The 22,347-nt window shown below is 35.2% G+C and overlaps 1 long non-coding RNA gene across 2 annotated transcripts in view; it reads right to left on the bottom strand.

Annotated features, from left to right (window-relative positions):
* LOC150093222 (uncharacterized) overlaps positions 1-17,061 on the bottom strand; it is a 40,720-nt gene extending 23,659 nt beyond the window's left edge. For both annotated transcript variants that reach the window (XR_016550450.1, XR_016550451.1), the window contains exons 1-2: positions 16,698-17,061; positions 10,488-10,665 (exon numbers count right to left, since the gene is read on the bottom strand). This is a non-coding gene — a long non-coding RNA (uncharacterized LOC150093222). The remainder of the gene's footprint in view (positions 1-10,487; positions 10,666-16,697) is intronic.
* Between the last annotated feature and the right edge of the window lie 5,286 nt (positions 17,062-22,347).

The following is a 22,347-nucleotide window of genomic DNA, read 5'->3' as shown; positions in this document are numbered from 1 at the left end:
TTGAATAATAGGCTATATCTTCGGGAATTTTTCGAATTTCTTGATAAAAAGTTAGGAACAAATTTTTAAAAGTACATTCTTTCAGAAAATAATATTAAAAAATCGATTTTTTTGATCCTCTAAATAGCACTGCCTCCTTAAAACTATCAAAAACTTAAAATTAGCAAAAAGAAAAGGCCATAGAGGAAAAACTTGACGTGATAGAGAAAAATTGGTTTGATATTTGAAATCAGCCCACCGAAATTAGTAAAAAACAAGTGTCAGATCATAATCAGCAGAAAAAAGATTTTTTTTTGTTGGCCAGTGTTATTTCTAGATTGTCCAATTTCTAATGTTTTTTACTTAATGAACAAAGTGTGTACTTTTTCTTTCTTATTTGCATTTGCAGACATTTATTTTTCAAGATGGTGGCCTCCTGCTTTTACGTGTTCCGAGTGCTATTTCTCCCCATTGTGTACTGTACCCTGCAGACTTTAGATTAAATCCTCAAGTCAGATTTTTTTTTGTATATTTCGTTTATACAAGTCGCGCAATATGAATACACAAAACCTTGATTGAAGTCTTTCTTGTATGAAAGAAATTGTCTCAAAGTTTCCAAAAAATTAGAAATGTCTGACTTAGCCAAAAAAAAAAAAAAAAAGTAATGCGGATGACAAGTGAAAATTCGAAATTTCATGAGAGAAGAACATGAATTTTTCTTGTTAGGTAGCTGTAAAGTAAAATTTGTTTCATTCTGTTATAATCATCCCTTTAATCTTTTGAAAATGAAGTAAACTTTTTTTTTTTTTTTTTTTTTGCATCAGCGTATTTGATTCATCCGCCTACAAGAGAATTCTTTTTTTTTCTTTTTTAGGATCATGGGTGCATTATGTGACAGTATCAAATGGGGGAGAAAAAAAAACATTTATGTACAGGTACATAATAGCATTTTGATAAGTAAATGATAAAATAATATGAGTATTCAGAGTTATATGGCCGATGACTTTTAAAATTAAATATGGTAATTACTATTTAAATTAAGGGGATATTAAATCCCACATAGTTTTAAAACCGAATAAGAAACTCAAGGATTGGAATCAGAGAGTTTCTTGCCGAATATAGTAAACTATAAAGTATCGGCGATCACTAGCGTGAGCAAATTCAAGTGACCCTAGTACGTAGTACAATACCGGACAACTCGCAGCAAAGGCGGTAAAGTTCTGATCGCTATTCTTAGGTATTTTCCATAATGTAAAAATACATTTCCTAGGAAATGTATACTATTATTACATTATGGAGGGAGGTCACTACCCAGACCGGTTTCAGCCTTATGAATAAGTAAAGCCGTCTCTAAAAATTCGGACGATCCCTAGGCCACTCAATCGTGGGCGAAAGACCGTCCATCTCAGCGTTGGCTCTACTCAGTGATGGCCTTCCACCCACACGCCACCACCGAGCAGAACCACTCAAATTCCGAAGAAAAGCATTCACCGACAAAGCCCCTCAGCGGGCCGTGCCGGAGAACTCTTTCCCCGGAGACTCAAATTGCTCCCTTAAGGCAAAAAACCTTAAGAGAGCGAACTCATAATAACCCCACACCGGTTTCAGCCTTCTTTAAGGCTTCATCAGTGAGTAGACCAAATTAATACCGAGGTGTATAGCGAAAAGAACTTATATACTCTGCTATACGAGTTTCCAAACAGGTGCAACCATTAAGTTACTTAAGTATAAAGAGCTAATAAGCTTCATTTCGGCAATGAAAACATTATTTAAATTAAGGGGATATTAAATCCCACATAGTTTTAAAACCGAATAAGAAACTCAAAGATTGGAATCAGAGAGTTTCATGCCGAATATAGTAAACTATAAAGTATCGGCGATCACTAGCGTGAGCTAATGCAAGTGACCCTAGTATTGTACTACGTACTAGGGTCACTTGCATTAGCGGTATCAGTAAAGTTCTGATCGCTATTCTTTAGGTATTCTCTGATTCCAATCTTTGAGTTTCTTATTCGGTTTTAAAACAATGTGGGATTTAATATCCCCTTAATTTAAATAATGTTTATATCGCCGAAATGAAGCTTATTAGCTCTTTATATTTAAGTATTTAAGTATGGTAATTACTTTAAAAAATAGAAGTGGTAGACTTAAATTATCCTTTTTTATGGAAAGTAATTCTTCTTCACAAGTTCCAGAATTACTTTATTTTATTTTATTGGATGATGTTTTACATAGAATGGGGAAGAACAAATAGAAAACAATAGGTCATTCGTAGAAGCTGTATAAGTAGAGTGTGAGCAAGAGTATGAGGAGCAGATTTTTTGTAGAGAGAATGGTGATGGGTGATTGGAATGCGTTTTCTGAGAGTGTTGTGAATGCGGAGACGGTAAATATATTTAAGACACGGTATGATAAAATTTGTGTGTGTGTGTGTAATAGTGGGATCTCCACGATGAGTCACTTGACTCCATGGAGGTCTGATAATAATGATAATAATAACCTTAATTCAGACCATGTCACTCTACATCATGTACGTGCAGTTCACACGTATTCAATGTTGAATCTACCAGTTTCTGTTCTTGTTGTTTAATTTGAAAGTCATGCTGAAGGTGCCCCCTTGACACTAGGACGAAAATTTTATGCTAATAAAAAATTTACGTAAGTTATTTGTGTTCAACCTAGGGCCTACAAGGTAGAGCAAAATGAGGAAAAATAGCACTTGGAAGACCTATAGTAGGCGGTTGTCATCTTACAAAAAAAAAAAAAAAAAAAGAAGAAGAAGAAGAAGAAGAAAAACAGTTCACTAAAAATGCAAATAGGAAATCAAAAAGTAGATATCTTGAGCATTAAAATGGCTGTAAAACATTGAAATTTGGACAGTCTAAATTAATCCCAGAAATAAGATGAGATTGATTTGCCAGTCTGGTTGACCGAGTGGTTAGCGTATTCGCTCTCCAGCCAAAAAAAAAAAAAAAAAAAAGGCTGCGGGTTCGAATCCCGCTGTGGGCATAGATGTTTGTGATTGTCTGAAAATACTAGTGGTGCGTGGCAGATGGGGTTGGTGTAGTTGCGGTTCGTTGTAGTTCAGTGGTGGAGACGGAGTTGTAGAGTAGGTACCCTCCCTCGATGAGTCTTTGGACCACCCTGGAGGTGTCACATAATATTAATAATAATAATTCATTTTATAACTCTTCGAAATTATAAAAATTCCGTGGTACCGTCAATATAACACAAGACTGCAATAATTAATAGGATGTCAAGAAAAATCTAAAAAAAAATGTTTTTTTTTTCATCTAAAGGATAAGGTAAAAAAAATCGCTTTTATCAAGACAAATAATTACCCAGCTTCAGTTCCCTGATGAATTAATTTGGAATGACACAATAGTGAGGACACCACTACATAAAGTTTGGAAACTTTTATTGGGTAATGCCCAATGGTCCATCGCAGCGATTCGTTATCGTATAATAACATGATTTAATTAATAGCATTCCATCCTCTCTAGTTCTGTTGCTTTTTTTTTTCTTTTTTGAGTGGGAACTGCATTTTTAGAGGAAAACTTTAAGGTGAAAATCTTCACAGAGGTTTCTCACATCTCGACGTAATTCGAACCTAGATCTTCACTCACATAGGATTTCAGACAGACAGACTTTTATCTTCTGTCTCGCTGTCTGTCTGTTTGATTCGGCTGAAATCAAGGTCTCTTTCCAGCCGAATGGAACCAACATTGTCCTTCGGCTAAAAAGACCTTGGTTCGAATCCCGTCTAGGACACAAAAAAAGTTTTTAGGACGGGGGGGGGGATGAGAAGTTATGATAATCATCATGAAAGAATTGTGGTAGAACCATGTAACTAACACATTATTCTACATATTTCTCACGAAATGCTATACACTTGTTACAACGCTGCTGCATTATTTGCCAATTCTCTAAGAAAAACGTCTTTCCCTTGTGGCACAAACTAGTCATTTTTGTTCTAGGTGTTTATCAGAACTTTTCATCGCCCCCCCCCCCTCGTAACGGCTTTTCATTTGAAGGTGAGTTAACCATTAGTCGGCTGTATGTAGATATGATGTAATTTTTCCCTCCTGGAAACTCGAGTTTTTCATCCCGCAAAACAGAAAACCAACCAGAGGAACACGCACAGTGAAGACACATAATGTACAAACTTTATCGCTTTAGTTACTTCGGCCGTGCTTTTACAATAGTAAAAACAGCGCTGTAGAAGCGCTTTTCTAATTAATAACACATATTCTCTTTTTATATTTCGATAATCTGACGGATCTATTATTTCCTTGTCGTTTTCAGCGTTATACTGTAAGGATTTAAACATCGGAATCATTATTTATTAAAATCGTGCATTTAAACAAGCTAATTCCCTCATTTTCTAGTGTAGTTCTAGGTCTTCGAAAAAAAAAGTTGTTTTCAGTTGCTGAGATCTTTCACTTGCAGTATAATTAATACTTCAATCCATCTATTCATTGTATATCCACAGATGCCGTATGGTAGTCACTCCGATGCTCGGTGATGTGCCACACCAGGCCACGCCATGTAGTCCTGTTGTATGCTTTTCTGGAGGCTTCAACTCTCTGAAGATCAGTCACTCCACACACACACACACACACACACACACACACACACACACACACACACACACACACACACACACACACACACACACACACACACACACACACACACACACACACACACACACACACACCATCCATCCTTCCATCTCATTGATGTTCTACCTCTTCCTCTTTTCCAGGAACTTTACCTGCTATTACTCTTTGAGAAGTCTTCCTTCCTTTCACTGTGTCCAATGTATCTTAACTTTCTTCTGTCCGTATCCTTAAGAAGCCTCAAAGTTCTATAGGTCCTTTCTAACACCCATCCATTTGTTTGCCTTTCGGTATATTTCAGTATATATCAACAGCCTTCTGTAAAACCATGTCTGAAAAGCAGTTATCCTTTTCCTATCAGACTTCTTTATGTTCTAAGTCTCAAATCCATAAGTCGCTGTTAGAAAAACAACTGCATCCAAAATCCTCGACTTTGTTCCTGTGGAGATAAATCTATCTTTCCAGATTTTAAACAAGTCTCTGACTGTTGTTTTACTCATTGCTAATCTTCTTCTGACATCTTCTGAACAGCAATTCTTCACATTAATAATGGATCCCAGGTACTCGAACTTGCTGACTTTCTCAATTCTTTCTCCATTGAGGTACACTTGTTTCTCAAGAGTTTCCCTGTCTGTATTTTCACTGAGAACCATAATATTTGTCAAGCTGGGATTAAGCCAACGTCCTCTGTTCTTACTGATCTCGTTACTTTGTTAAGGATTCATCGTATTTCTTCCTTGTCATTACAAAGGAACACTGTATCATCAGCATACCTCAGATTACTGATCAATCTACCACTTATCCTAATTCCTGTCTTAAGCTCATCCAGTGCTACAAAAATAATTTCCTCAACATAGATACTAAACAAGTGAGGAGAAAGTAGGCATCCTTGCCTAACTCCCTTTCCAAACCTGGAGCCAATCAGTTAATCTAACACCTATTCTTACAGTTTCACATGTTAAACACAATCAACAGCTTTAGAGTAGTCTATAAAACACAATACCATAGCAGTCTAAATTCTTTATGCTTTTCATGATTAATTTGTAATTAATATAGTGACATAATATTGGAAATAAATTATTGTCTGCATGCACTTCTTTCCTTTAGTAGCACATTCCATAACAGCTGTGATATTCATGTAATTATGCTATTCTGAAGAATATGTACGGGAATAATAATTTGTGATTTGGAATGTCTTCCATACCATTGACTGTTCTCCTGACAATTTTTTGCTGTCACCTCGGGGGAGGAACCGGAAGTTTTTCTCTTGAAACTTAGGGAACCTAGGTTCCCCCCCCCCCCCCCCCCGAAAACAGGTAAAACTGGCCAGAGAAAAATTTTCAGGCTTCATACACTAGGCTGAGCCATAAGTCCATGAACTGACTTACAGATAATTTAATCCCACTGGAGGAAGGGGCTTGGGGGGGGGGTTAAAATTCATCTCTCATGTTTAATATAACCAAAATTCTAACAAGTACTAAAATTCATCCGTACTGGTTGTGGTAATTACTCATCTCTTTCTTTCACAACAGCAAATATTTTTTTCGAAATCTGTTTTCTCTTTTTCTTTTTCATTTTTTTCTATCCTTTGCCTTCCTTCTTCACACTCTAATGTTTATACTATCTCTCATGCTACTCTGAGTGTCATAATTCAAAGTCGTCAATGCCAGAAATACCAGAAACTGGGTCACCGTGGTCTGGGCTTGCATTCCAGTCAAAACATCCACGTAAAAGAAGCTTCCTTTAAAAAAAAAAAAAAGGGGGAAGAAAACTTATTTTTGTATATTCTGAGACACCGGCGTGGTATCATCCCATCTGCAGACCCATTACGTGACAAAGTTCCATGAGCAAAGAAGAAGACTTGATGTCTATCGCTACTATCTACAGCCCATTTTCGTACTTAATCGATTTTAGTTCCATTATCCAACCCACGAAATGAAAACGCTTATTTTATGTATATGTTTCTCAGAGCATTTAATTCCTCTAGTTTATTCGAATTCGCCCTGCTGAGCTTCAAATAACAGGGTCAAGGACGGAAATTGTTCCTCTCAAGACGACGTCCGGTTTCATTTTCATTGCTTTTTCATTTAAGACAGTCAAACTTCTTGCCTTCACATTAATCTTCCTTTATGTTAATCATGAAGCTACGTTGATTAAAAAACGAAATGAAGCTATTCGTAGAAAGGACTTTTTTTTTTGCATAATAGTTTAAACCTTCACTACTATACATAGTGTTTCGTTACTGTACAAATCTTTTCAGAAATATAAAGAGAAAGTTCGTTACGCTCAATATGAATACAATTTGCTTAGCGAATTAACTAAAATAAGTCAGACAGCCGCTATTTTTAATCTACGTGCATGGTGCCAGTACATATCTTGGCTACTGGCTCTTCATACACTCAGTAGAGGTTTTGATCGCATTAAATGTCTATATATTACGTATAGTATTTATTATTATTATTATTATTATTATTATTATTATTATTATTATTATTATTATTATTATTATAAAAAAATCCTCCATGGAGTCAAAGATTCATCGTGGAAGGTCCACTGTTACACGCACAGTTTATCATATACCGCTCCTTAAATATGTTCACTGTCTGTACGCTCACCACACTCTCGGGCAGTGCATACTAATCACTCACTAGTCTTATGCAAAAAACCTCACTCCCTTGCTCACACTCTCCTTATACAGCTTCCAGGGATGACCTCTCCGTATCTTCACCCATTCTATGCAGAACCTCCTCCACATTAATCCGGTATAATCTCTTAACAGATTAAATGTCTCGATCATATCCCCTCTTCTCCTATCCACCAATTTCTGCAAATTGCATTTTGTCAATCTGTCTTCATACTCAACATTCCAGAGACCAGAAACCACCTTAATCAATCGTCTCTGAACCTTTTCCAATAGATCTTCATCTTGTTGAAAACCAGGTGACTAAATCTGTGCATAGTAATCCATATGTGGCCTGATCAAAGTCTTATACAAAGGAACCATAACATCCTTACTTTTACAAGTCAGTGCCCTGCGCATCATTCCCATTATCTGTTGTGTTGTCCTCACAATTTTAGTAACATGTCCCTGCAATTTTAGGTCCTTGTCTACAATCATCCCCAGATCTCTGATCTTCTCTACCACTTCCAAGATATTTCCACCCGATTGGGTACTTCTGACAACTAAAATTCGCAGTGAAAATGGATTTATTTTAGAAATAAAAATGGTTGAAGTGTACATTAATGGATATGAATTTTCGAAGTGTTGAGTAACTAAAATTTGAAAATGTTGATTATTAACTTCTATATAATATTTAATTTTGAATAATTCGAAATTATTCAAAAATATAATTTCAAGTTATTTATAAATCACGTTATTAAATAGCGGTATATACACCAAATAATATTTAAGAGTCCTGAACACCTTAAATTAACTCCATCTTCTCCCATCAGGAAGGATGATGTCCTGGGTTGGAAAGACCTGGTGAAGAGATACGGTTCACTAACCCTAACACTATTTATTATTGTCTGTATAACTGTGAGAATTCTATGGTCGATTTTCTTGAGTCACTGTGTTAATAAAGTTTCCAGGATTAAAAACCCTTACTTTGCTGTACCAGTCATTCTTGTTGATCAACCAAGTCAAAAGCACTGTTAGCTCTTTTTTGCACATTCCCTTAATACATGCGATAATATTTTATCCATTCCCTCAGTCTTATTAATAACAAGCACCAGCAATTAAAATAGTCTTTTACATGCATTTTTTCTTCTAACTACTCATATAACGATAGATTTTGATGATCGGATAAAGGTATTTTTTATGATTATTATAAAAGGTTAAATAAGGTTTGAATTTTAAGCATTTTAAGAACTCGTGCTACGTTTTCCGAGTTACTCTACTCTGGATGTAAGGGATAGCAATGGATTTTTTGCGATATAGGTTTTCGGGGAGAGTTTATAGAGTTCTGTTTATTCTGTTGTGGGATGAGGAGGAAGCTATTGATTCAGACAGTGTTACAGATACTATAGATGACATTGACAAGGCTGATATGGTTTAAACAAAGGGTTCTGGTCGTATCAGTTATTGTTTTAATGATGCTGTACTAGTGGGAAGATAATATAAAGTGTTTATTATATAGTGAATTTATGTAAGATGTGCTGTTAAGGTGTGCCGAAAACGTTCCTAATATATCCGTGCCATGCAGTCAAATGGAGAGAAGGTATCATCAACGTAAGGAGCAGTGTCGTTTTTTTTATTGCTCAAATACATTCACAAATGAGCAACTACACATTAATTCACATATGTGTAGTAGTAGCAATTAGCGTTGTCTGGTTTGAGATTCATATAAAATGCGAAAATGAAATTAACAGATGGAAAGAGGGAGAATGCCATGCATTGTATTTAAAGAAGTCATACAGTAGAGCGAGTATCGCTTTCGTCTGTGCAAAAAGTCAATTTTAGTTAATATATTGATTGTTATACAAAAAAAAAAGTACAATGATATTACTGAGTAGCATTGCGAACAAATTTGAATTTAAGGAATTTATGGTTAATGTCCTAATTCTAAAATATACACAGGCATGCATATGTCCAGATTTGCACAAATCCTTTAAGATGTAAAAATTTAAACTAATTAAGCTTAATTCGATGTTTAATTGTGTTTTGTATTCCAGAACATAATACAAAAATTATGTTCTGGAATACAAATAAGCAACTTGGCGGTTTCACATCCTATGACAAAAATTATCTACTACCTATTTATATCATTGTAATGTTATTTGAAAGTGAAACTCATATTATGGATGATAACGTAAAAGCACACACCTTCAGATACAAGAATTAAAAAACAAAGCACGAATCAAATATATACAGTATATATATATATATATATATATATATATATATATATATATATATATATATATATATATATATATATATATATATATATATATATATATATATATATATATATATATATATATATATTCGATTGGGAAATGGATTAAAACCAGGTTTAAAATAGCTTGGTATCTTTAAAATATATTATACCCAAGATAAAAAAAACTTTCTACATATATATATATATATATATATACACAGTATATATACTATCTTCTTACTTGTGGTAAAACGGTGATACTCTTACCATTCCTCCTAAAGATGGCGCCATCTCACGATGCTCACTCTGAAACGTACAGTGTCAATACATCGAAACCCTTAGCATCGCATGAATGAAATGGGAAGTTATTATTAACATACTGGTTTATTATGAACGTTAATATATACATGCCTATTGCTACTTCCGATTACTGTCCAGTCTCTATATAGTAGCGAACACACTTTAGACATTTCATTACAGTATTATGTGACTGAAGGATATTTTTCAAACATTTATTTTTCTTATTCCTTTTAAGCAAATTTAACGTGCTTGTATGAGCCATTCTTAGTTGGTCCTAAATATTTCTGTCATATTGCTAGTGTATATCTTTCGCTTGTAATTTATTAAAATTATTGCAGACAAGAAACCCTATCGTCACATATCATAATTCTTACCGGTTTAAACATCCAAAATTTTTTTTCTTACACATTTTATTTAATATTTTATTATTAAATTAAAGAAGTAAAAAATTCACCTGAAAGAATTGAAGAGATTACTATTTGGGTCTTTTATTTTTTTCACCCCGTACGGAAACCTCTTGGTATTAGCAGTAAGGCCTCAGTAATGAGGACATTACCGTGAGAAAAAGAAAAAACCTGTACAACACACACACACACACACACACACACACACACACACACACACACACACAGCATGCAGATATATGGCTTACAAATACAACTAACCAGTTAGGTCACTTGGATCGAAATATTGTGATACTCACCGCCAAATAAAAACTCATGTTGAACGTTTTGTCTGGTCCGTCTTTTCCCATGATTCAAGGCACCTTTAAGGGGCAGGGTTGGACTTCTGGACATCACCCTTGCTCGCGTACCGTACCTGAATTCCCTGTCAACAAAAGAAGTCGGCAGTGGAGATGCTCTCAGAACCCAAGATTGGCCCTAAAAATTAGAGGATTTTTTATTACAAAGTGATGATCACTACTGTAAATATCAATCTGAATATGCAGCAATGAAAATACAGTGATTTTAAGCAGAAAAATCTCATATCAACAACCAGCAATTGCAGCGCTGCCTGATTGCAAAAATCGTGGTCTAGTTGCGCAGTCTAGTTCTTGAAAGCTCCTTCGGAGGTTACAAGTAGACATTGTTCAGATTTTTTATTGGATTAATCTATAAAAGATTACTTCTTTTACAGATTTTTTAACGACTGCGTGAGATTTATTGATAAATATTACTTCAATTTTCTAACAATGTTACTTCCAATGTTACTGCAGATAAGTTTTTATCTGCAGTACACGGAGGTCTGCTTTACGATAATTTGGTGTTATAACTAAACATGCCATTAATCACCAAATTCAAAACAGTCCTTGAAATAGTGCACCTGCAACAAGCCTCTGCGAATAACTACATACCTTACATTTCCTAATCCATTGTTTTAATGGGTGCTAAGTAAAGATAATGCTCATCCATATACCATTTGCAATAAAAGAGTCCTCTTGAAGGGGAAAATTATGGAACGCGGATAAACTTGGTTGGGTATGGTCTCAAATTCTGATGCGTGTAAGTACACTTTATTCACCGACAAGGGGGACTGAACGTGGAGTGAACAATATCTAATGATCCTTTATGAGGTAGTAAAAATCCTGCAGCAGTTGAAAGGAATTTCCAACATTATTTTTCGGTAAATGTGGAGTCTAGAAAAACCGATTTTCTGAGAAGGAAAAAAACCCTACATACCAGTTGTTAAAATATTGAAATACTTCCGTACCAGTAGGTCAATAGTATAATAGTAACCGAGATTAGTGGAAAAATTAATTAATAATATAAATTCGAATATAAACTCATTAGTTTATTTGTCGCAGGATGTCGCGACGATCATTCTGAAATGGGCCTCCTGTCATAGCCACATCTGAGATAATTATAATCTGAGTTGGTTAATATATATGCGATATTGATTTATATTTATCACCCATATTTATGTATTTATTTATTTTATACTATTCTATTGCTTCCATGATGTACATACGAGTGGCACAGATTGGATCAGAAACACAAATGTAAGAAATATGTTTTTTAATTTTGAAAATATAAGTGTAAAACCAATCAACATACAGGGATCATCGTATATGTTTTTGTCTAAATTAAACAGAAACCTTTAAAAAATGAAATATAATAGAGAGAGAGAGAGAGAGAGAAAGTTTTTTACCTTGGGTATATACTATGTTAAAGATACAAGCAATTTTATAAGCTAGGCTTTAATCCTTTTTCCCAAGTAAGCAAAGAGACAAGTAAGTCAAGTTTGCGCCTGAACATAGTTCTGGTCTGAGGCAACTCGTAGTAAAGGTAAAATCTTACTCTCATCCTGAGATTTTTATTTAATAAGGTCAAAGCATCTTGTGGCAACTTGTTTAAGTAAAATTTATAAGCTCTGCATTACTTTAGCCTTGGAATTTTTGGGTCTGGCTCCCACTGACGAGACCTCAATAAAGGTCGAAACGGGTCTGGGTAGTTGCCCTTGCCTTTAATGCATAGCATCATAGATATCCGCAAGGGGATATGCTTCGCATTAGGGGAAATACTAAGGAAAGTGATCAGATCTTACTCCACCTTTACTATGAGTTGCTTCAGACCTGAACTATGTTCAGGCGCAAACTTGACTTACTTGTCTGTTTGCTTACTTGGGAAAAAGGATTAAAACCTATCGTTAGCACACACACACATATATATATATATATATATATATATATATATGTGTGTGTGTATGTGTGTGTGTGTGTGTGTGTGTGTGCACATATGTTTGTGTGTGTGTGTGTTATGTGTTAAAGATACCAAGTAATTTTATAAGCTAGGTTTTAATTCTTTTTCCCAAGTAAGCAAGCAGACAAATAAGTCAAGTTTGCGTCTGAACATAGTTCAGGTCTGAGGCAACTCGTAGTAAAGGTGGAGTAAGCTCTGATCACTTTCCTTAGTATATAATGCATGATAAAATTCAGTTTTTCTAATGTTATTTGAAAATGAAAAAGCAAATGTATTTTGGAAGACGCAGGCTGTTGTTATGGTAATATCAGAAAAACAAAATCAAGAGAGTTTCAGTTAACATCAATAGTCTTGCTTTTGACCTCCTTTTATGCCATAATATGTAATATTAGTTTTCAAAAAACAGATAACAATAATTACAGGTGAAACGCGCAGACTCTCGACGTAGGCAACACAGCCACATACCTAATAATAATGAACATCGTGGTCGCGATATGCGTGTAACTAGGTAACCTTTCATCTGGTTTTCAACTGAAACATCACACGTTTGCGCAGGAAATAACGGGAAACGACTATTAAAGGATATCGATAGAAAATCTAAAATATGAACCAATTGCGTAGTAAAGGATTAGTAATGGCGATAAAAAAATAGATGTCGTGCAAAGGAGAGAGAAAACAGTGGAAGAATCAATTTCAAGTCAGTGACCTTTCTATAGCTTACAAATGGCTAAGTGAATTTTCAAATGCACTTCGGAAATGGTAGTTTCACATTTAATAACAATGAGTAATAAAAGCTGTTGGACATTTGATGATCATGTGACTGTTTAACGTTACTAAATAATGACCGAACACACACACACACACACACACACACACACACACACACACACACACACACACACACACACACACACACACAAAAACAACAACTTGCAATTAACACTAATTAATGTTTATTCGAAAAGATTGGGAAAATTAAAAAGATTGGTTTCCAAAATTAAAGGAACAAATGTATTCTTTGCAGCTAATTTTACGAGGAACAAAACTGCTTGACCCCTCTTACTTCTTACAGCTTGCTAACTATTTCTGAGTCGATGAAGTAGAAAAATATATTATAGTTTCAAACGTGATTCATAGATGGTGTTCTTATTTTCTGAAATGAACGATTTACATTTGATTTCACATGAGCAGGAAAATATAAGATAGTCCACCGAGTAATTTACAGATGTCATAAAGAGGGTTCTTTCCAGAGTAAGTTTCGTTGATCATTATTATTATTACTATTATTATTAGCAGTAGTAGTAATAGTAAGAGGCGGAAATCCTTCAGCCCCAACTAACTTTCTAAAAATTGTATGCCGCACATCTCCGTCCTTCCAACATCACTGATGGTGAGCTCGAGGCTATGCATGAATCAACTTTTTAAGGTAGATATTATGACGAACAAGTGCCACCACCTTGTGCTCTTAAACTTTCAATAGAATTATAAATAAAAATATTTTAATGGAATATTAAAACATTTAGCCGGCCTGGCTGGTCGAGTGGTTAGGATATTCGCTCTCCAGCCAAAAGGCTGCGGGTTCGAATCCCGCCGTGGCATGGATGTTTGTGATCGTCTGTGGATAAACTAGTGGTGGTCGTCGGCAGTAATGGCGTTGTACAGCAGGTGCCCCTCCCTCGATGAGTCTTTGGACTCCCTGGCGGTGTAAAATAATATGCTATTGCTTCCCCCCCCCCCCCCAAAGATTGAAGTATTCTGTAAACTAGTCTATTGTCAAATTATTTTCATTATACTTATTTTTGTTATTTTTAATCTTCTTCTTCTCCCTTCTACGTGTTAGGCCTACTGGCCTGTTACACAGCTATCTTAAGCCCTTCTAAGTCGTACCCGTCCCGAGGATAAGGTGACTAGCCCTAAGCCTCCCGGTATATTCTATGGCTGTAGCTGCGTGTGTTCATTGGGACGGTTTGTCTGCTTGCCGGAGGAAAACCCCCAGATAAACTGGGAAGAAAAACCCCACTGTCCAAGACCAGCTAATTTGGCTATTTCTGAGAAAAATCCTTAAGCTCCTCACTTCGGCGACGGGAATCGAACCCTGGCCACACCTTTCTCAAGCATATGGTTGCGAAGCGCAGAGCTGCTAGGCTAACTGCACGGACTGTTTTTTTTTTTTTAATAATAATAATAAACTTTATTTTTTTATTTATTTACTTTGCTGACTATTATAGAAATCTCGCCAACTAGGTTTTAAAAAAGTGTTGGTGCATTTGATTTTATTGGCATCTCATTTTGGAGCTCTTCTTTTAGGACAATTCAAAGGATGAAATCTATTTTCCTCCCAATAAATGAGTGCAGTAAAATTGATGTAAATTTTTAAAGAATTACTTTTCATATAAAAAAACTGTCATTTTTTTATCTTAGAACCATCAGCATCTATTCACGACTGTTCTAATTTTCTAAACATAACTACACAGGTCTTTATTAAGTTCAGCGAGTTTTATGAGACCACTGTGACCTCCCTGACAGTAAACGAAAGGCACTTTTTGTTTGCATATACCATCTATAGCGACGACACTTTGGTTGGAAAGACCCAATTTCAAATCCGTCTAGGATCGTTCAAACTGGTGAGTTAGCCAGTCCAGTGCAGTGGTGGTACGATTGCCCCCCCTCCCCCTCCCCACACCTCCTGAAAAACACAGACAACTCGCTTAAGAACACTTGCACTTGCCTCGTAGATGTACACATAACGCCACTGAATTATAAACGCAGAAATCAGTGATTCCGTATAAAGCATGTGCCAATACCGATCATTTTCATTTCCTGCGCATTGTTCGGTGAGGTATTGGCCGAGAACAGCCTTCAAAAATAATTCAAGACAATGAACTAAATATTTTCGTTACCGTGAGATGGCGCTACAGCCCAGAGCATGAAAATGTTTTAAGATTTAAGGAAAAACCAAACGACGTTAAGTGTTATAGGATCGTTAGATATTGAGTCTAAAAGATGAATTTAAAAAAAGTGATATTGTGTCCTTAAGAAAAGTGCGTTAACCCTCTATTCAATTTTGGTTTGAGAGATTAAGAAACGAGTTATTTTTTAGTTCTTTTCGTTAGTTATAATATGAAAATAATATAAAAAATGCATTTTGGTGAACTGAAATATAGAAATATTCTGATATAAAATAATGACATAAATAAAATAAAAAAAAAATCATCTAATGCCTCTGATTTCCAAAGTAAGCAATATTCTAATTACCGAAAAGAAGGAACTAAACAATTCTAAATGTAAAAACTAAAATGCCAAGTTGTGTTCTTTATCTAACTTCTTTCTGAACGAAAGCACATTATTACTGTGGCATCACAAATTTGTAGTAATTATGCTAATTATTAGATAAAAATAGATCCGCACAAAATTGAAAAGCATGTAGTCATGTATTTTGTTGTGCTTTGCGTGACTTTTAATACTTCTTTATTTTCTTCAATCGGACACGAAAGTGAATATTTTTAAATATGATTAAATACTTAACTAAGTACAGAACTGAGTTGAATAGGCTCTCTCTCTCTCTCTCTCTCTCTCTCTCTCTCTCTCTCTCTCTCTCTCTCTCTCTCTCTCTCTCTCTCTCTCCATCTCTGGGTATCGATACAGCTCTGGAAAATAATGGAACACAGAGCAGTATGGATATCTTGTATAGATAGGGAGGGGGAAAAGGAAATTCATAGAAAAATCCTGTTCGTCAGTTTTAACTTAGCTTGATTAAAAATATATCTTATTCTCTCCATCATTTCCCTCTCTCTCACTCCTGTCTCCTCTTGAAAGGATGCCAATAGCTATTAAAATAATAGGCAAGGGGCCCCAATCCTTTTACGAAGAAATGCAAGCAACAGATTTTCTCTTGAACAGGACTGATCATAATAGTGCAACACTGCAGACGTTAAGCTTAAATTAAAAAAAAATAAAAATAACCCAACATTGGCGCCTGTTTGCCTTCAACGCGGAGATAGAAAGTAAAAGATCTAATACATTAGTTCTGAGAAGAGTAGTGTTTATAGTAACACAGAATAGAAATGATGCAAAGACAATTTATCTTCTTGTATATTATTCATGGTGATTGCCGGTGATTGTTAATCATTTTCTAGGGACATTAATTGCTCCAAGTCATAATTAATCGTTCTCTCGGAAATTAATCTCCCCAAATACATAATCTCGTAACTTACCTTAATCTTCTTGTACTAATCTCCTCACCTCTTGTTCATTAACTATCTTAATATCGCGAACGCGCTTGTCATGGTCTGTTGTACTCACACACAGAGCATACATTTCCTAAACTTGTTTATAAATGGTTCGGTGCTTCTTTTGCATAAACACGTATCATCGAAACAACATGCATTTATATTCCGTTCACGATCATGGCTTTGATGGCACCTGTTATTTATTTAGTATCTTTTGACAGGTTTTGTTTGACTTATGAAGGATGGTTATTTATTAGGCTCCTTTCGCTTATCTCGACTTCACAGTGACGTGTTTGTAAACTATACCGAAATTGTGGTTTTCATCTCTCCTTCCCACTCTCTCTCTCTCTCTCTCTCTCTCTCTCTCTCTCTCTCTCTCTCTCTCTCTCTCTCTCTCTCTCTAGCCTTTAATTGTCTAGTCTTGTAAACTATAACGCCTCATTTAACAAATGATTATTCACGTCCATACTCCACTGTATGACTGATCTTCACTTTTCACTATCGAGCGAAATTTATGGTCAAACGTAGACGAAAAAAAAAAAAAAACTGAACAGTGTACTAGTTCATATTTCCAAGAATACACCAACTTTCTCGTAAACATTATCCATTGACCAGTTATAGAATTCTTGGAACGCTAACTTTAATACATACAGTATAAAAATGTCATTTGATGCATCATGTAATGGGAGCGGTAGGAAGGAAAGAAAATTCAAGTCACTTAATTTACCAGATTATTTCATTTATTTCGTAAATGTAGAAACATTAATATGAAAAAAATAATTTTATCCAACTATTTTAACTTTAATTTTAACGAAGATTCACTCACTCTGGATTCAGTAATTAATTTTATTATATGTGACTTTTTTTTATTCAAAATGTTATTCAGTGTTCTAATAGGAATAGTTTTTATCGTATAATATGAGGAACAGCTGTTTGAGCTACTAAACTTGAAAATGAATGTGATTTTATTTATTATCCTTTTGTTGTATTTCTGTCGATTTACTATGTTGGCAGTTCAAGAGAATTTAAATATTAATTTGGAAGGTATACATGTTTACGTAATAATTCTATAACAATAACAATGTAAACACATTTTGTAATCGTTCTTGAATTGACGCTTGTTTATAAATATTTTGGACCTAGCTGAAGAGGATATAAAATGTTGGGGGTGAGAATTTCTTTCTTTTTTTTTTTTTTTAAATTGTGATTTTCTATGAAAATGAAGAGGAATATTCTCTGTATTCCACCGACAAATTCAATACTTTCTTGTTCCACTTTTAACGAGTAATCAATAACATCTCCATCTTGCGATTAGAATGGTACCATTCGCTTTAACTTTCCTCATCATGGGTTATTGTCTCCGTAGCTCCGCCTTTCCTCTGGCTCCAAGTTGACTAAGTTTTTAGTGGGCAGTTCAGTACACGTAGTTCATTATCGATGTCAGAAACAGATGTCTGGTTTGTCCGTATCATGATGATATACGCTATTTTGACTGAGAAAGCATGCTAAGTGTATTGGTTTTATATAAAGAAATGTATGCATTAGGCTTGGTGAAGGGAAATATTAGCTAATCAAATGCAACTCTTATTGAACTTTCGCAGCTCAGTCGGTAATAGCAGTGCCCTCTGGATGGAAAAACCTAGTTCGAATCCTGTTCAGGACGCAAAGAATCTTAAATAAGGGTAAAGGTGATTTAACTTGTCACATGATGGCGGCGGTAGTCAGGTTAACTCTCGAGGAGTTTTCCTCCTAGAAACTCGAATTTTTTTTCACTCTGACGAGCGTCCAGAAAACTCGCAATAACAAGCAGAAATTAATTTGCGAAGTAGATGAGTGTAGAGTGGAGAACCTTCACTCGATGAGCTCTGAACTCCAATTTAAGTGCCATATAATAATAATGCTCCAGGGATGAGTTCTGAACTCCATTGGAGATGCTCCAGGGAATTTGTAGGGCCAGTTAAAAATATATATATATATATTTTACCGTATTGACTAAAATACTGTTAAGAATATATGCTGAAAAAAGTAAAAACAAACAAACAAAAAAAATCATGCGCTAAGATGAAACATCATAGTCAAGATGTTGCTTCGTCTTGGGTATGATGGTTCGTGGTTCCTATTACGACCCATAGACGGAAAATAAGAAAAACCTTTGTACATAAAGATGTAATTCAGCTTGATAACATTTGTTTCTAACTGATTTCTGATTCTCTCTTCAAAATTAAAATCGTGAAGGAACAAATATTTGATAACACTAAGAATATTCAAAATAATTTGTCCTTTGTGTAATTTGTCCATTACAAAAGATAAATCCAACAAGATATTTCGAACAACAGCAGCAACAACATTTGTTTCAAAGTTGAGAGTTTTAAAGGAGACAAAGTCATTTAGAAAATGTCCCCCTCCTTTTCTAAATGGGTTCGTATAAAAAAGTGAGTCATTTCGAAAATCTACGTAGTGATCGTTAAAATGTTCATCTTCAGCTCAGGATTTTTCAATCTAATGCAAAAGCTGTCGCATAATAGTTAATACTTGTTGATCTACCATTCATTGCAAGAATGAGTGGAAATACGAGTTGAAATGAAAATTGCTTTCATAGTAAAACTGGTAATATTAGCTACTGCCCGTCCAACGATTGTGTGTCATTCACTTTGTTAGTAAGTTTGGTGTTGTTGATCGATGAGGTTGCTTCAAAACAGCTGTGGAAAGTATCTCCTACAATGAAGAGCGTAGTGTGATTCGTTTTCTGATGTTGACAGACAATTGATCGAGATGCATGTGGCGACAATAATAACTGTTCGACATTATGAGAAAATGGTGTCTAACTCGTGAGTGGAAAATCGAGGCCAACCACAAAGTCGTTTAGAATGTTCTCTGGCTGGTTTGTCTATTAAGTAGGAGAGAAGCTCGAGTTTCTGTGTTTATGGGGGGATGTAAATTTTTCAACTTCCACATTAGAAAAATGTTCTTCGATAATTCTTAGCAAATATTCTTGTTTTAATTAAACAAGGGGAATATTTTCGCCTCCTGAAAATGCTTACATTTGTCGCCACAAGCGTATTACTATATGCCCCATACAGACACATATACGTTCCCTTTGATATGTGGTATGTAACAAGGCCGATAATGAAGCTTTTATCTCTTACTTTACTAACTTTATTATTTTTATTAGTTACTTTATTATTTATTATTTTAGTACTTACTTTATTATTTTTATTAGTAATATTACATGAAAATAATACAACTAAGCAATGTTTTTTTTTTTAATTTCAAACTGCAGCCGATATGCATTCTCAGTAGTTTGCTTACTTTATACTGTAGTTGATAAAAGAAGTCTACGAAGTACTAGGTAGAACTCTTTTGAACGAAGCAACTAATAGAAGCCTACGGAGAATGTTTCCAGTGGCAAACCGTGTCTGTTGATCGCGAATAAAAGTTTCAAATCGATAATATGCAAGCTGAAATCGAAGTTAATAGCCGAATAAATGAGGGTCCTAAGTGATGTTTGTAATTAGTGACTCTGTACATTACGTGGTTTAAGAGAGAGTTAGTGACGCGACTTACGATCATTCATATATCTATTCAAAGCAAAAAAAAAAAAAAGATTATTGCAATTTAAATTTCTTACATGTTCATATGTTAGGTTAGGTTAGTTCATATCACACAACACAAAGGAATATTTGTAGTATTACGGTGCGTTTTACTTTTCTTTTTGTTTAGTTTTGCGCTGATTGGAAATATAAAGGACAAGAGCGTTGCAACTTATTTTCTCGTAAATTCATTATGATTACATAAACATGTGTAAGAAAACGCAGATGTAAGAAAAGAAGTGATTTGAAATTTCTATACTATTTCCGTCATAATAGTACATGAATACGTTAATGCCTTGAAAAATATGTACTTGGTGCTGACTACTTTCTTTTCTATAATGTGAGGCAAACAGAAATCAGTAACAAAACATAAAGACAAATTTCACATCTTTGTGAACCAAAGGTGTACACACACACACACACACACACACACACACACACACACACACACACACACACACACAAAGCTACTATAACCATATTTTCGATTCAAAACTAGCTAAATGATCAATATACTGAGCTGTATAACAATTGTACTCTAGACGATTCAAGAATATATCTTCCATAATTTTTTCAGTGGGTTTCTAATTTTGTCCATCCTCAGCGAAGGCAAGTGAAATTGTTTATTATTATTATTATTATTAAAACTTCCATGGAGTCAAAAGACTCATCGCGGGAAGTCCCACTGTTCCATACACAGTTTGTCATACAGCGCCTTAAATATGTTCACCGCCTCCGCACTCACCACAGCCTCGACCAATGCATTCCAATTACTCACCACTCTCCACGCAAAAAACCTACTCCTCACTCCCTTGCTCCCACTCTTCTTATATAGCTTCCAGGAATGACCTCTTGTTCTCTTCCTATCTTCACCCATTCTATGCAAAGCCTCCCCCACATTAATTCGTAATAATCCCTTAACAGCTTAAATGTCTCGATCATATCTCCCTCTTCTTCTCCTTCTATCCACCAATTTCTGTAAATTGTATTTTCTTAATCTATCATATACAACATTACAGAGACCAGAAACCACCTTAGTCAAAATATACTGGAAAAAGTCCAGTATATTTTTTGAAAACTTCAGTCCCCCCCCCGCATCATGCCCATTATCCACTGAGCTATCCTCACAATTTTGGAATATGTCCTCGAAATTTTAGGTCCTTGTCTATAATCACTCCCAGATCTCTCATCTCCTCTATCTCTTCCAAGATATTTCCACCGATTGTGGACTCTACATCCCATCTCTGCTTCCCAAATTTCAAATCCTTACACTTCGCAACATTGAATTGATATTCCACTCATTTACCAGTGCAGCCAGTATATTCAAGCCCTCTTGCAAATCTTTAGCATCCGCTCTACTCACCAAATTTGCATTATCTACAAACAACTGCATATTACCATTCTGACCTCTCCCCCCAATATCATTTACATACGAATTAAACAGCAATGGACCCAAAACAGACCCTTGGGGTACACCACTAGTAACTTTCCTCTCCTGGGATATTGCTCTCTTCCATAGGTAACTAGCTGATACTTATCAAACAATTAATCTCCAATCCAGCGAACTAATCTACTGTTTAGTCCATCCGTTCCAATTTAATTACCAGCTTGTCATCTAGCAGTTTATCAAAGGCCTTTGAAAAATCTAAATATACCACTGTGTATGCCTCACCCTCATCCAATACATTTGTCACCTTATTATAATAAGTAAGCAGATTGCTAAACCAGGATCTTCCTTCAACAAACCCATGCTGGTCACCAAAGAGTATTTTTCTGTTGTCAACCCAATTCTGAATATTGGTCCTAACTAACCCCTCTAACACTTTATCTATAAGTCCAGACACACAAACTGGTCTATAATTCAAAGCCTCCCTTATGAATTGGAACAATTTTATCCTCTTTCTACCCCTTTTGAACTTGGCCCAGTGCAAGACTCATGTTGAAAAGAAATATAAAAGTTGTTAATTCTCCGGAACATTCCCTCAAAACACGTGATGAGATAGCATTAAGTTCTATAGTCTTATTTTCATCAAGTTTATTAATTC

Source organism: Typopeltis vanoorti, chromosome 24 (assembly GCF_054136105.1).
Source record: "Typopeltis vanoorti isolate ZY-2024b chromosome 24, IOZ_Tvanoo_1.0, whole genome shotgun sequence".
Taxonomy (NCBI): domain Eukaryota; kingdom Metazoa; phylum Arthropoda; class Arachnida; order Uropygi; family Thelyphonidae; genus Typopeltis; species Typopeltis vanoorti.
Note: the sequence above shows the minus strand (reverse complement) of the source record. Positions and strands in the feature narration are given on the sequence as shown.